We start from the raw sequence: 16,949 nt of genomic DNA, 5'->3' as shown, positions 1-16,949 counted from the left end.
AGTGTTTATTTTTTGCATGTCTTCATCTAACAAATTTTGAAGCAGCCAATTTTGCCCCTTTAGACCCTTTAAGGATTGTGTCTTCAGGAAACAATAGCTTTTGATGATATATATTTTGTAAATGTGATGAACGTGGAGCTCCAAATTCTTGTTAGACAATCAGGCTCACATTGGTAAGCACGGCCTCTCTCTTGTCCCAGCAGCACAAATTCATTCTGACTGAATCTTAATTAACAAATCAGTCTTGGTTTTATTTGAATATGCATGTCCTAAGCAGAGAGGACATCGGAGAGAAAGACAAAAAGCAGGGGACAGTAGAAAGTTTACCGTGACAGTTCAGCAAACAGCAGCGGAATTGCTAAATGGCAATAGAGGACAAAAAGCAGCGGAACGACAACCTTGCAAGCCCGCCACCATTTGTTAGCTACGTTGGAAATGTTTGAGTAAATATGGTATAAATTTATGCAAATAAGAACAGTAATAAAGCACCTTGTGACAGAGAAAGTGAATATAAATGGCACTGCTTCCTAGATAACCTAAAACGGGTGCTTTGCGAAATGAAGATGTATAAATCAATTGTGGAACTTGTCACAAAACTTGTCTCCTTGTAGCTGCTCTAAGTATGTGTATGTATTCAAGCAAGGCAGGATAATTTCTCTGTCCTCTTCCACAAGGATATTTTGTCACTCTGTATTCATAGCCCACGCCTTCATAAGCAAAGGACAGGAAGTAGCAACCTTGACCTTTCCATAGAAGTCCACAAAATGAAGAGAAAGATCATCATTAATCGCTAGTCATCTGCTCGCATTTCTTACAGCTGCTTCTTGTCATTTCAGATAATGAGACGGAACAGGCTCTGCCAGAGACACGGTCTCAGCCGTGGCTGACCATCGTGCATGCCCTTGAACCCAGCTGGACCTCCCAAGAAATACGCCAACTCATTATTCCGTCAGATGTCACATCGAGCCATGCGAGAGTGTCAGTAAACCGCTTCCAAAAGGAGATGGAGTTTTCACATTGTTTAGCGGGATCCTAGAATAGAAGGCGTATTTCAAAGCATTGACTTTCACAACAATGCTGGGTTAGTATGTTCACCGCTTCGTAACTTTTTAGTGTGCACCTCATTATTAGTGATTTTACTGCTAGGCTGTTGAAACACAAAGAAGGGGAGTGCGGGGACAGTGTCATGTTGCTTCAGCTGATCAAATGGTAAATAATGATAAACACGGGCTCAAATAAATGTTTTATTCTTTCGTATTTTCTTCAGACTAGAGAACGGAGTTGAAAAGGGCAACTGGGGCACAGTAAAGCAATGGTGCAAGAAACTCCCCCAGCTTATATTTCGCAACTGGATTGGAAACTGCGTTTGGAACAAATGGGTAAACAAATAAAAATCTTACACCAACCATATCTTTACATAATCCTATGGGTTACATTTTGCAATTTCAATTTTATAATAATTAGAATATGAAAGTAAGCAGAATTTATGCACCCGGCACTGATTCATTATCAGAAATTCAAATTGTTTTGCATGTCTACATCCAAAAACTTTTGAAATGGCCAATTTCACCCCTATATGCCATTTGGGATTGTGTCTTCAGGGAACAGCAACTTTTGATAGAGAATTTTTGAAATCCCTAAATTATTATGATCAAAACACAAAAGAGAGAGGTGCGGGGAAAATGTCATGTTGCTTCAGCTGATAATATGGTAAATAATGATGAATACAGGCTCACACGGATTTTCCTCAGACTAGAGAACAGAGTTGAAAAGAGCAACTGGGGCACAATAAAGCAATGGAGCAAGAAACTCCCCCAGCTCCGAGCATGAACGACCCAATAAAAGTCTGATTATTATTTAGAGAGAATATTGCCTCAATAAAACAGCAATTCCGGGCAGGATTCACAGGACACAGCACCAAGGTCTCGCTGTGGAGTCATATTGGGATGGATTTCTGTGGTAGAAAGTAGAAAATGAAACCGTTAATGACCAGAAATCTGAATAAAAATACCAGCTTCATATCTGTCGGAGATGCTAATGTAGCTCCCTTGGAAAGTGCAATAGTGCATCAGATCATCTCAGTTCGGTTTCTAGTGTCTGATCTGTGCTGTGATACATGAGGGGTTGGAGCTGAAGCATTGTAGTGGATATTCAGCGCAGCGTTCGCCTCATGACCCGGGATGAGGATAGATAGTGGCATTGGCCAAGCCTCATCCATTCACTCAGGGGGCTGCTGGGCTGGGAAATGGCAGCCTATGACAATATCTCTATTAGGAGTGATGGAAAGCATGTCAGCAAGCCTTTATTAACAGCCCTTGCTAGCCTGCACCAGACCTGCTGCTATTTGAGTAATGCCACTCAGCAGTGCGCCCCAGACCTTTAATGTATACCCACATCCCACTACTGTAATTTCCTGAGAGGGTAGGTCGTTAGTTTTGATTTGTATCAAAATATATTAATAAATTATTCTTTCAATTACCTGTGGCCTTCAACATGGAGAAGCCAAGCCAGGGGACATTTTTCACATTGGGGTTGCAAATCAGAGCAAGTGCTTCAGAGTTTACCAGCTCACCTGAAAAACATCTAAATTCAGCAACAGAAAATAATCTGTGAATCATTTGTAACACTTGAAAATATGGTTTCATTTATTATCATCTGCTCATGTATTAGGTATCGTGACCTGACAATGAACAGTTTTTTTAACAGCATTTTGTTGCTGTTAAAAAAAAAGTGTTACCAAATTGTTTTTGAACTGGTTCATTTACAATGAACCGATTCACTAAAAGAAACCACACTTCCAAGTGTGACACATGAAAGGAAGAGAAAAGGTTTTTGGAGAGTGAGTTTGATAATTGCCTTAGTTATTCTGACCAACGTGGCATTAAACAAAAAAGATCACCATAGTACGCCACAACACACCAGAAAATTTACTGGAAAAGCTACACTATATTGAAAACAGCTGAGCTACTGTCACACTACTAAAAATATACAGTAGTTAAGGTAGAAGCGCCCTACTTTTAGTTAGTCACTCCCAAGCACTGAATATGAAGTAAGGAAATATGAAGAATAAATGAAGAGTGAAAAAAATCTACACGTGTTTCAAGCATAATGTACACAATTGCATTTATATTTCATACGATGGCCGTCTGAGCAAGGGTATCTGTCAATCACAAGGGATCTGGAACTCTCTGGTGACATTCAATGCCCTTTTCACATTTCCTCTGGGGACAGAAGAGAATAAATCATAGGAGTGCAGAGACCCAGAACACATAACATGAAAACAAAGAACAGGCCAATGAAGAAGCAGAGTCTTATTTCTATGGAAATCGATTACACACTAAACCTCACCCTACAACAAACAAACAATCAATCTATCTATCTATCTATCTATCTATCTATCTATCTATCTATCTATCTATCTATCTATCTATCTATCTCCTCAGCTTTAAGAATAGTCCGTTTCTCCAGTCGGGCACAGAAAACTGACACAGGAAAACAGGACAAGATTGTAACTATTTGTGTTCATTGTGTGTGTAATCCCTGACAACAGACTTAAGCAACTCTTGTTTCTTCTCAAAGGGCACAGATTGACAGTTGATTGATTATGTGCTGCCCTGAGTTGAACCCAATCCACAAAGGCCAAAAGATCATAGCTGAAAATTGTTCATAAGACCACATCTGAGAACCAATCTCTCTCCAAACTGCTCATTCCCTAAACAGTAACCAGGCCATTTTACCAATGATTCAGACTGATATCGGCGGGATGGTCAGCTACTCTCGGAGAGCCTGGCCTGAACCGCACATAGTCAGAGCTGTCAAATGCGGTGTCCGATGCGAGGTAGTGGAAAGGCCCGTTCCGGCCTGCAAAATGATTAGAGAGGCTGGAGCTGGAACGGGGCGGACAGGAGAGTGGACTTCTGGGGGAAGAGCTGACATGAGCGCACAACAGAAGATGAACTGGTGTAATGAACCCGGTGGCTCCCTGCAGCCCAATCCTAACCCCCTTCCAATTGCTCATCACACACTGATCATTCCAATCCATGGCCTAATAGTCCCGCAAGGTTCTGCTTATGTTCAGTCAATCCACTCAGCCTTCTGGCAGCTAATGAATTTGGCGTGAAGGCCTCAGAATGGGTCTTGCTCAATTTCAGTTATGAAGGTTCACCGGTTCGCATGGATCATAATAGAAAACTGGACCAGTTTCACCATGAGATTGACTCATTTTTAGATTAGGAAAGCTCCATTGTTTCAATATGGTGAAAATACAGCCCAGCTCCAGAGGCCAACAAATGCACAAATATGAACAACAGGCCAAATTGAATGCAATAAAAATAGGTGTTTTTTTGTAATACATGCTCATTTCATACACTGCAAACCAGCAGAGCACTGAGGAATAAATTGAGAAACATATGAGGCTGATTAATCAGACAGTACAAAAAAAACAATGAAGACCAATGGAGACCAAACCACTGGTTTGTAAATACAGTGACTCCCTGTGGAACAGCTGTTAAATTTTGTTATGGAATCAAAGCAAAACATTTGAGTTGTATGTTGTGATGCGAAACAGCATGCACAGCATTAATATCCAAAATGTCAGAGCGCTTTTAATGTCATGCTGTACAAGCATGTCTTTTATTAAAATGCCACAACACAGATCCTGCATTAGGATGACGTGACGAATTTAAATGAGTCTGAAACAGTCGAGGTTACAGCCATGATTATATACAAGATTACTTTTATTTGCAGGAATATACAATATATAATAGAACAAATTAAATAACAGTATGCGAGGGCTGGGAATCAAACAGAATGGAAGAACACGTGCTAGTCGGCATTTGTTAACCACTAAAAAGCATTACATGCTTGGGATCACATCATAAATTTGCTCATGAATTTAAGAGGACTCGGTCATCTCTAGACACACTGTTTAAAGACCTTTTTGAGTCGAAATCCTCCTCTGAGAATTTTATCATAGCTGATACGTTTTCTTTTTGCCAAAGCCATGAATGCACAACTCAATTTAATTGACTAAGTACAATAAATTGAGCTTTTGAAGGCATTGATATGCATGGATAATTAGATGCCTTTGATGTGAATGAACATCTATTTTGGAATTAGCAGCAGTCACAGGTGTTTTGCTGTGAAAAGTGTAATCAGATCCTTTGAAGTTTTATATTTCATTACCAAATTGAACATGAAAAGCCCATTCATTTGCATAATTTAATCTGTAAAGGAGACAATTTCTGAAACCTCTTCTTTTGCTTTCTGCCAGCCTGCTGCAAACATATGTTCCTTGGCTGGCAATACAATGCAGAGTGAATGTCTGACAATTTCTGAATTTGAATAATCTTTGTATGAATAGATATTATGAATTTAACGATTTAAAGAACCAGGGATGGAACAGACTCAACTTCAAATCCGTCTTTGTGAGAAGATTAATTAAACTGCAGAAACTGGGGAAAAGGAACATTGTCGAACATTGAAAGCCCTGAAGAGCAATAATTTATGGAACATAATGTTACTCTGCAGTGAGTAGGTGAGTCAGTACAGAAAGATCCCACCTACTGAATATTTGCTGAACACTTATACCAGGCAAATACAGATTTGTAACAGTCTATATCTGCTCTGAAATTGAACTAAATGTGCTGGATTTGATTTGCTTCATTTGAAAAATATATGTTAATGACATGACACTCTCTCATAAAACGCTTGACTTAGTTTGCAGTTGTTCTGAGAGCAATGCTTAAATTGTAAACTATATTAATTGAAAAAAAGCCTACATTTAAATGAGTTTTGTTTAACATCAAATGTCATGCTGACATGAAAGAACTGAATAGACAGTTTACAAAAAGATTAATCAACAATTATTACGAATTTAAGCTTTTACAGAATGCTTTAAGTCCACAAGATAATTAAACTTACATTTTCCATTTAGCCAGTCCTCAGTACTATGATGAGTATCTCATAATTGCATATGGGAAGCATAAAAGCGTCTGCTAAATGACTAAATGTAAATATTGTACTCACACACTATAGTACATGGCCAACTGATATCTGGAAAAATCGACCAAGAAAAAAATAAGCCTAACTGAAATGACATACAGTATATAATGTAACTCCCAACTTACATTTGCTGTACTCTGGCATCATAGCGGCTGTTTTTCAGAGCCACATTCGGGGGAAGGCTCATTTGAGCTGAACTCTGAGTTTATTGATTTTTGGCGGAACAGATTAACTGCCCTCATCCTGACTGGACAGCTGAAAATAAACAGAGCTGCTGTCCACTGTTATCTTTGCATGCAGCCTTCATTTGGTAAAGTTTGCTGTTCGCATTGCTTCATTCACATTGAGCGCACCCTCATATACTGCTGTATTGATGTGGGTTTCCATACAATTCACATTTCAAATGTGTTATTTGGCAAATTACTCGCTCTTTTTATCTGGCAGCTGCCAGAGCATGGACTTTGCGAGAAATCACATCTAACCGTGAAATAAAATGACATATTCTAGCCCTTAATCAGGCATAACATTTTAAACAGCGTTGGAAGTGCCACGCTGCTAAAGAATGGACGCCATGGGCTAGTAACCAGGTAGGGCATTGTCCATTCAGATGCCCGCAGGGTTAACACACTGTCAAGCCCTTGAGCGAGACACTCATCCTCTTACTGTCTATAACCAGGTATTGCAGCGACTTCATTTTGATTTATGTTTACACATTTTTAACATCATAACACTGATGCCTGGACAGACGATCATGTCACTTCCTATAAATAATTAAACCTGGCTCAGATTATTTATTTTTTAATTCATGCCTTGTGCTGTGCTGAAAATCCTTTAATTTGTTGTTCTCGGTCAAAAATGACCAGCCTTTTATAAATTGCTTGTAGATCTCTCATTATGCTACCTGTATATTATCACAAATTGGATTCAAGATTAAATTATTGGATTCTGTCTTTTTTGTTTTCTTTCAATTAGCACAGGCTTTGTATTTCTTTTTGGAAATGACTAGTCATAGGCCTCATTCATCTGAGCTTATGCACCTCAGTTTTTAAATGAAAAGAGAGAAAAAAAAGGTGGATAATTCTAGTAATGTTTACTCAATATTTATTTTTCATTTAAAAAAATGAAAAAAATAATTTAATTTAAACACACACACACACACACACACACACAAATATAATAATTTTTTATTATTTACTTATAAGACTTAGCTAAATATGAGCAATGCGTTTATATTATCAATCTTATTATAAATAATTGTAATAAATAATATAATAAATTCATTATCAGTAACTACCTTTCTTTGTATCAGATTACTTATTTAATATCAATCCAGACCAATACAAGTTCAAACTTGAGAACAGTGATGTCGGTCAAAAGCTAACAGGTCCTGAAGCTATAGGAGACAATCACCAACACCTGCATTTGACCTAAAGCTGAACAATTTTTTTTTGAAGCTGTTGGCCATCGCCTATCATTAAAGACATACATTTTGTCTCCTGGGTTTTCTACTTTTATAATTAGAAAATAAATATATAATATATCAAAGAAGGGTTTTTAGGGTGAGTTATAACACCACATACCCTGGCTTTTTCTCTAGATCCCTCTCAGATGAATCTGCAGGCGAGAGGCTTTTAGATTTATGGAGCACTTAATTCAGCAGCCGGAGAATCGATAAACAAGACGTAGGGGCCAGCCCTAAGTTGATAACTCCAAAACGCTGATATATCATAACACACCTTGTGGAGGCAGGATGAGTTGCTCATTCATTTTTAGACACGTAGCCTTGATACTGGAATGGCGATGTTTCTCAAAGCCCATTCAGATGGTCAGCAGGAGGAGGAGATCCTGTGGATGATTTACCAAACAAACTTCCACTATAAATACTAACCCAGTATGATATGAGTTTAAACCCCACCATCCTTAAAAATACTGCAATTTACATTATGCAACTCCGCACTAACGACTGAACACATCTGTCATGGTTTAAGACATTCCATACCCTATATTCCATCTGAACAATAGCTCCATTTCAAGTAGAAGATTGTACTATGTCTTTCTGTGGCTTAAGCGCAGTGGAGTAATGGGGTACAGACCAGTGCTGGAGAAGGTTCTGCTCTGACGACTGAAATTGATTTGTTGCAAATGGCGAGAAATGGATGGAAGTGTCTCGCCAGAGTAAATGGCAGGTGACTGCCAGCTCAGAGCTTAGATTAACCCATATCTCTCTTCCATTGTGAGACTGTCCTCGTATTCACAGTCCATTAAAGTCTGCTGCTCCACAGGTTCGTCATGCCTATGGAGAATACAAACATTATAGGGGCCTGTGAAACCAGAAGTAGACTTAAAGTATGATTATACCTTTGGAACTTGCAAAAAGCAGACTGAAAAAATCAAAATAAGACAAAACACATATATAAAATTACGTTTTTTAATGTTTTTGAAAGAAGTATCTTTTTCTGCATTAACAAAAATACAGTAAAAAAAACTTTTTTTCAATTTAAAACAACTATTTTCCACACACATTACAGGCCAGATTTACTAACAGCTTGAGCCAGCGCAAACCGTCTTTTGGCATTAGTACTGTCAGGATTTACTAAAGATGCGCAGTGAAGAATTAGTGCTGAACCTGACCTTGTTGAATATGCATTTATAGGAGTTTCCCTTACTGACGCAAAATTTATGGGAGGGGAGTATTAAAATGAATCACGCAACGCGATTTACTAACATTTGTGCTCATCAAATTACTGGTATTTGCGCCATTATTGAATGCCCAATAAAAGCATGTCTTAAAGCAGGCAGTAATTTGCACTGCTCTTGGTAGATTGCGCTGGTAATTACGGAAATGATCTGACTGCGTCTGTGTTCTTTAATGTACACATTGTTAGTAAATCACCCACAGAATTTTCCCCTCCCATATGCGCTTTTATGGAATTGCGCAATAACACTAATTTGCCCTCTTTAGTAAATCTGGCCCTGTATGGCCAAAATTATGTGGACACTTGATAAATTCAAAATCATGGTTGTTCACAGAGAACCTGCCCTCCTTTTGCTGCTACAACAGTTTTTATTCTTCCTGGAAGGTTTTCCACTAAATGTGGGAACTTGGCTGCGGAGATTTGCTACTATTTACACCATCAGTGAGGCGCTCCAGTTTATCCCAAACATGTTTGTGTATGGCTGAAATAACCAAACCCAAACATATTACATAATAGGGAGTGTTCACATACTTTTTGGCCATGCAGTGTATGTAGATGTGTCTGCCATCAAAACGAATTAATCTGTACAAAACATAGTTATCATTGAACCTTGCAGCTCAATTGATGTGATGGTACATAATGCACCGAGGATGCCAGCTAACGATCGCTGTCCTAAAAGAGGGGATGGACCTTGTCTTTAGACAGTGTGATACATTAACGCATTGACATGCATTTGCACTAAACACACAGTAAACCTTATCAAACAACTTGACTGTCTGCAGTCAGACATGTTGTGTCTGGCTGAGGCAAATTGAGCTGTGCTATCAAGACTTCAGTCTCATTTAAATGCCGAGTCTCAACAGTGTGGTCACTTACCTAAGAGAAGTGGCATCAAATTCTGAAGCACCCTCTTATCCTTGAGTGCCTCCTGGGCTGTTTCTCTTAATGGGGATCATCGCACTACAGAGTTGCATGAAAACCTCTACAGACGAGTGCAGCAAACTCTCCAAATGAACCAAAAAGAGATTTAGAGAAATAGTCTCCTCGTATTCCACGGGGGCTCGATATTCACGTAATATTTTTATATTGCAGATATATTTAACAATTTTTTTGTTAAAATAAAAAAAAACAAAATCAATTTTTTGCAGCCATTATACAAAACTATATGAAGCAATTGGCCAATCAGAATTAGGTGTTCAAGAGAGCCATGTAATGAGTTTAAGATATGCAGCTGAGCACTTAAATTAGAGCTTGCAAAAACATATTTGGTTTTGACCTCTATGGAGCAAATCTCTCACCTTTCTCTTCCCTGCACACGTTGTGCTAACAATAAACCTGCTGTATTGAATTCTTTAAATTACATTCAGTGATGAAAAAAATATATATAAATAATTTCATATGTAAAATGCACACGCTGTTATGCATTACATTATGATTTCATAGGCAATGGCCTTGTCCAGTGGATGTGATCTCCTTATATTATGATAAATTAAAGCCCAGCTGCAGCCAGGAGATTTAATTAAGATTCAGCATTCACCTTCGGCAAAGGTAGCTTTGTTACTTAGTTCCAATTAAACTGGTTGGTTGAGGCAAGCCTTGCATTGCCGCTTATTCAGATATCCTTTGTTTGCCCTCAGCGGGCAAACACACCAGAAACAAATCACAAGTTTCCATATTCAGACCTTTTGGGAATAACAAGGCATTCTGGGAAAGGTAGAGACTGGCAGGATGCAGGAAAAAGAAAAACAACAACAACTGATATTCAAATAGCTATAATCTGAATTCTGAAAGCAACTTTAAAGCTCTAAAGTTAAAAATGTTCAATATCTGGTGGTGTCAGTGCATGAAAAATTTCAAGTATGGATCTGATAAGGTAAATATTATTTTTGTGAGTAACAGGAAAAATGTATGCAATTAGAATTTTTTCCAGATTTTTTCATTTACATTTTAAAGGTCAAGAAGTTAGATAAGATTTACATCTAACAGTTTTTTTTTTTTTCAAAAAGCAGTTTACAACAGTTTTTGCAATGTAATCTAAGAAGTGATAATGAATTTGCCATATTTTTTTATTATACCCGATAATTCAAAGCGTTCTAAACTCACCGCAGCGGAAAAGGTTCTCTAGGGTTGGATCCGTCTGTTCTTCGCCAGCACACCCCACTCACTCTCTGCTGAGGGAAACACAAAGCAGAAAGATGCAAATTCTTCTTTCCCGAATTAGCCATTAGCAGGGGAAAATTATGAAAGCCTGTTTTTCTGGATTTCTTGCAGAAGTCTGTTGGATCTTGACCAGATCATGGAAACATGTCAGTCCAATAACATTAGAACTGCAACACAATGAGAAACGATGCCCTCAGACACCCAATTAAAAGTGTGCAGATGCCGCAAACACCTGGCAGATAACCACATAACATCTTCAGATGACCCAGCATCTGAAATGAACTACCTCTGCCAATTCTCAAACAATTAAACATTATATAACATTAAATCACAATTAACCGCATACAGGGCCTAAAATTAACCTTCACTATGCACCAAATACCAGTAAAAATTAAGGTTGGTGAGTATTTGAATCTCGCCAGTTGGAAGGTAACTTTAAAACTTTTTTAAAACAATTCTAACAATGCCTAAGAATGCGATATGGTTTAGCATGATTATCGAATCGCAAATACTGCCTTGTAATTATATAAACATGTAATCTAATGCACTTGAAGTGCTGCGATCTTTTCACGTGTGCAGCTCATGATAACAGTGTTTTCAGTGATTTGGACCAGTTCGCAGTAAATGCTGCTCTATACAAACTCTTATCTTTGCAAGTGCTGTGAGTTTGAGTCGCTCAGAACGTGCATTTGAAAATACAACATGCACCAAACAGCTTCCGGAGTTTGTAATGAGAATGGTTTTGTTGTCAACAACAAAAAAAGAATCATTCAAATGTGTTAATACTTTTTTTCAATAAATAATCTCTCTAAATTTTTAAATATTAGATGCATGCAGCCCCACTAAAACATGCTTGATTTATAATTAACAAAAATATATTAATACATTAAAATTATTTAAAACTAAAGGGGGGAAAAACATAATAAGCTGCAAAATTGCACTTTTTTTTGCAGTGGCTTTCCATGCTGGGAAAATTCCTTTTCTCTTTTAACTCCAGCAGATACTATATTGTTTGGAAGCAATAGGGATTAAAACCAAAGACTGAGGGGCGAATTCAGTGATGAGCAGGGCTTTCATTTCCACCCTGTTCTACATACCCCATGCGGCAAAAACATCAAAGCGTAACACAGACCGCAGTAGTGCTGGCTCCTCAGTAAAGACATCCAATAAGGATGCTTCATTGGCAAGACTTTAAAGTTTTCTGAAACGTGATCTCAAAGATGTCTGAGATTGAATCTGAATACAGTTCTGCGCTTGAAATTCAAATTGATCTGCCAGCACACTCGCACATTGTTTGTCAAGTTCTTTAGAAAGAGGGAATTATAAAAAAATATGTTCGGATTAGATCAAAGCATATGAGGCCTTCAGACAACAATACTATATATAAAGTTATGAAGTCAGGTAACACCTTTATTTTGTGATTACCTTCACTGCAGAACCCACCCTGGAAAGGGCAAAAGTGCAGAAGCACATGAGACCTCTTGTGGAGTTTGTGTCAGTTTGAGTGAGTGTGCTGTGAGTTTGGCCTCTGATGGCCATGACCTCCATGACCAACAGGTGTTTCTTTCAGTTCTTCAGCCAATTAGTGCTCATGGGTATGCAAGGCAGGCTCTGCTCATTAGGGTTTCCATGAGAGAAAAATGCAGAGATACGCTGAAGGTTTTTCTTTCATAAAAAACAATTTATTTTTAGTGTCCATACTAGTTTTAATCAAAGGCTTAATTGGGTTGTTTTGACCACCAGAGATGATGTACTCCCAACATGAAAGGACATCTCGTCTCATTTAGATAGAATCAAAGTGGTAAGGGCTCTCGCTATTGCAGTGAAGACACTGCCTTTACTTCTTTCTTTGTGGGGTTCTGCTGGATTTTTAGAGAGAATGTTCTGGGTTCAATACAAGTCAGTGTTATTTTAGCATAATTGAGATTCTAATATCCATTTTATAAATGTTTTTTTATTTTTATCTTTTTTAATTTTAATTTTAGTTAAAATTGTAATAATTTTGTTGTGCGCTTTTGTCATTTTTATTAAACGTTTTTATTTCAGTTTTCAGTTTAAGTTAAGTACATCAAGTTAAACTGAAAATGAAAATGACAAATAATTCCTCAGCAACTAGCTGAAGTAAAAAAAAAAACTTGTTTAAGGTTTTATTTCAGTTAACAGTTATTATTATTATTATTATTATTATTATATTTTAGTTGACTAACACTAAGTGACAAGCCAAGAACTTAAAAATAAATGTAAAAAAAAAAAAAAAAGACATTACTGTAGATACAGTAAAGCATTTTTAATAGTAAATGGCTAAAGTCCGAAGGTTTTTAAGGCAGAAATGTGAAACTCATATTTCTGTTAAAGCAATTACATTATTTCTTTAAAAAAGTGCATTATTTGAGATGTTAAGTTTGTGAGGTGAACTAGGTATCATTTTGTAATGCATCTGGTATCCACCCAATTTACTGGCATAATGTCATGTATTTTAATGTCCACTGCCTGGCCTGTTTACCTCTACTGTATCACAATTTTCTTGTTTTTTAAACCAAGAGTGTCAAAATTACTTTCTGTCATTATCAATATTACACCACAAACGCTTTCGATTGAGTTTAACATGTATTGAACCTGGAATATCCCTTTAAATATTACATGTATTATAAACAAAGCCTTGCATAACTACTGTACAGGAAGATATTAAAACAGGAGGATATTAAAATGATAGCCTTTAGGCTATTTCCAAGTCATTCACTACAAAGTCTGTTTCACACTGAGAACATGAGCAGCACATAAGTCAAGCAGCAGCATAACTGTGACTTTTTAACACAAACTAAAGCGATTTCTGGGTTACTACATTGACTATTTCTTTTAATAACATCCATAAATTATAAAATGTTATCTGGAGTTGGCCACTGAGAACTTAATTGTTGCGAAATCTAATTTACATGAGGAGGCGGACCACATTTACATCCAAAATGATAATTAAATCTACATGGAACGGAACCCAAATCGTCTCAAAGATCTTACAAGGAATCAGTCAAATTTGCTGAATAAAAATGTGCTCTCTGTGTGTGTGTGTCACTGCATGAGTAACTTACATCAAGCCAATAAACATTTTAAAAAACACGGTATTTTGTACCATCATTTTATGTTGCTTCATAAAAACTTACTGTATGTTGCGAAAGTTTGTAATGATAATTCGTTTTAGAGTGATTTACAAACATATCAGCATGCTATTCGCAAAACAAAAATAAACTCAGTTCCAAAATTTCAACTGTGCTTTTGTTATATATGCTGCTTATGTGGGAACTATGAATACTGTAACTTGATTATATAGGCCCAGAAATAAATACACACTGAATACATGCTGCTTACGTAACGTTAAACATCAGAGAGTGTACTTATGTAAGACTGTCTTCGGTAACAATTCAGTAACTGAATAAAGACACAATGAAAGATTTTAATGTCCAGTTTGAACCACACAAATCATTGTAATCAATGAAACAGGAAGTGTGTGAAACAAGGGCGATCCCTGATCAACAAAGCACTCAATCTCTCCCTCTCCCATTACGCCTCTGCACAGCCAGTCGGTAAAATTTTCCAATGAGTCGACGCTGTCATGGAGATCTGTTATACAAATGACGGCACACAGCGTCCTACATAAATCAATTCCGGCCTGAGGCTTAAAGAAGCATTAATGCAGTGGTAATCTTTTGTGTTTGAGGCTAGGGCAGGTTCTTGAATGAGACTTTGTAATGTTTAGGCCTTGGGAGATTACTCACAGTGGCACATGACAGAAACAAAACTCATGTTCTGCTGATGGGTGTCTTCATCAGCTCAAAGGTAGACAAATATTGCATTGCCTGGGATCAGATGCAAATTGCTCTCTAGCTAGATAGAGTGATATATAGATACTGCTGTTTTATAGAGGTATGTGTGAAGCAGGTCAAATTTCATTTTTAATCACCTTGGCAGTGGCGTTCACATCAAAGAGTTTGTGATCTTTTTCACAAAAGGGAGGAAGCATCTGCTCCCCCGTCCTAAAGGTCAGCAGCACTGTGTCATCACAAGCATCATTGAGTGCCACCAGCTTCTGCTCTTTTAGAAATAGAGAGAATAGACATGAACACTATTAATGTTCGTAAATGCTATCTATCTATCTATCTATCTATCTATCTATCCTTGGAAAGAACATTTTTTAATTTTAAAGAAATAGTGTCCCTTCACTTAAAACTGATAATCAATAAAAAAAAAAAAACCTGACTGACCTTATTGCCTTATAGTAATAGCTTTTGCTACTTTGTAATTACAAAAAAAAAGGAAACAAAGCCACCATGCAGTGCCCAAATAGAAAAACAAAGCATTGTGGGATTTATTGTTTTCAACGCTCCAAAAGATAATTATCATTCATTTGTCTCCTATTTTGTGGCTCAGTGGACCCATATATTAGCAACTGAGCTCACCAGCATTTAAAAGTCTGGCTCATCAATGTCAAAGGAATTAATCAAGTTTCCCCAATTATCCCAAAGCACACCGATTTATACAATAACATTTATATTATGATTCAAAGTAGCACTCGGCCGTTCATTCCGGGAATGAAAATCAAGCGAATGCCCAAGCCACACAGATCAGAGATTAGAATGCAATTTACAGCATCACTGATCTGGATGCAGTCAAAGCATCCAAAGTCCTCAAACACAGGGTGATACGCATTTCCTACTTTGTTGTGATGGAGCGATATCAATATATCAGAAGCCCCTCGTTCTCCTCAGTACACCCTAAAACAACGATTATCCCCATGATCTCCGCCCCGCACGCTAGCAGAGCAGCGGCGATAGACTCCCACTTAGAGTGCGAATGATCTCATTTTCAGATCTGCCTGAAGATGGATGAGGAGTCATTATTACACAACGACTATCTCTCCACCTACCTTTCCATTCCCTTCCTGGAGTAAATTAAGGTAGCCCACACTGTACTGTCGGAGCCTGCTTGCCATACATTTCACAAAGGCCTCATCATTATACACCATGACCAGCTCCCACACTAATGCCTCTTGACATTTGCCGTGAGGGTGTTTAATGACGAGTAGATGTGATGCCTTAAATCACCGTCCATCTTTAGCCCCCACCAGATGGCTCTCTTTCATATGCGTCCTTCCTGACATACTGAAAAATGCTGATTAATGTAATGGGGCTCTGCACCTCTCCTAGCAGCTTGGCCATTGTTAATTACTTCCATCCATGGTTTAAAAAAAATGAAAGGAAGGAAAAAGAATCCTTTTAAGAGTTTTCAGCACAGAGTAACTAAACTGTGAGTTTAATTTAAAAGTGATAAAAGTGTATTTCAGGTTGAATATGCAAAGACAACTTAGCCAGTCATTCCTATGATTATTCTGGTGAAAGTGTGACTCAGTGGCATTATCAAAACATTGCTCTTTTTGAACAACATGACCATGGACATCAGCAATACCTGGAGAAAACTATTTGTTAGCATTCCCATTTATCTCGATGGCAGTTGGCATCAAAAGAATGCCAACAATTTTGACAACTACCGTGAGTTGTGATCTGATTTTTAAGAGCCCCGAAAAAATAATATGAATAAAATAATTCATATTCATGTTACTTGATAATTTTTTTTTTTTGGCAGCTTTTAAATAGATTCGATTTAGCTTAATGTGAAGCGCAGATGAACGTAACTGGTCAACAATTTTTTTTTTTACAAAAACGATCAGCTGATTGTACATAAACTCATCATTTGACTATTTGCCAAAAACAAAAAACTAGACTGAAATGATTTGGAAAAACATCAATATATTTAAGCTGATTGTTTTCTTGTTAATTTATTGTAAAGAAAAATGTAACTATATATTACATATTAGTATATATTACATATGTAATATATATATAAATATATAAGCTGGCTTAACAATGACACACACACACACACACACACACACACACATATTGTTACATATATAATTGTTCTTATATCTTAGATACACACACACACACACACACACACACACACACAGATGAAGTCATCCAACAAATGGATAACATTTTCGTAAAAAAAAGTCCGATGGAAATCTTAAAAGGAATGCTC

At 37.3% G+C, this 16,949-nt stretch overlaps 1 long non-coding RNA gene across 1 annotated transcript; it reads right to left on the bottom strand.

The window, feature by feature from the left end:
- Positions 1-1,575: 1,575 nt before the first annotated feature.
- On the bottom strand, positions 1,576-6,179 carry LOC107750878 (uncharacterized). The gene is made up of 3 exons (XR_001641193.1): positions 6,129-6,179; positions 2,480-2,572; positions 1,576-1,954 (listed from the first exon to the last, which is right to left on the bottom strand). It is a non-coding gene; the product is annotated as an uncharacterized LOC107750878 (long non-coding RNA).
- Positions 6,180-16,949: the final 10,770 nt, after the last annotated feature.

Source organism: Sinocyclocheilus rhinocerous, unplaced genomic scaffold, assembly GCF_001515625.1.
Source record: "Sinocyclocheilus rhinocerous isolate Xijiao unplaced genomic scaffold, SAMN03320098_v1.1 scaffold392, whole genome shotgun sequence".
NCBI classification, from domain to species: domain Eukaryota; kingdom Metazoa; phylum Chordata; class Actinopteri; order Cypriniformes; family Cyprinidae; genus Sinocyclocheilus; species Sinocyclocheilus rhinocerous.
The sequence above is the reverse complement of the archived record's forward strand: the minus strand, read 5'-3'. Positions and strand labels throughout refer to the sequence as shown.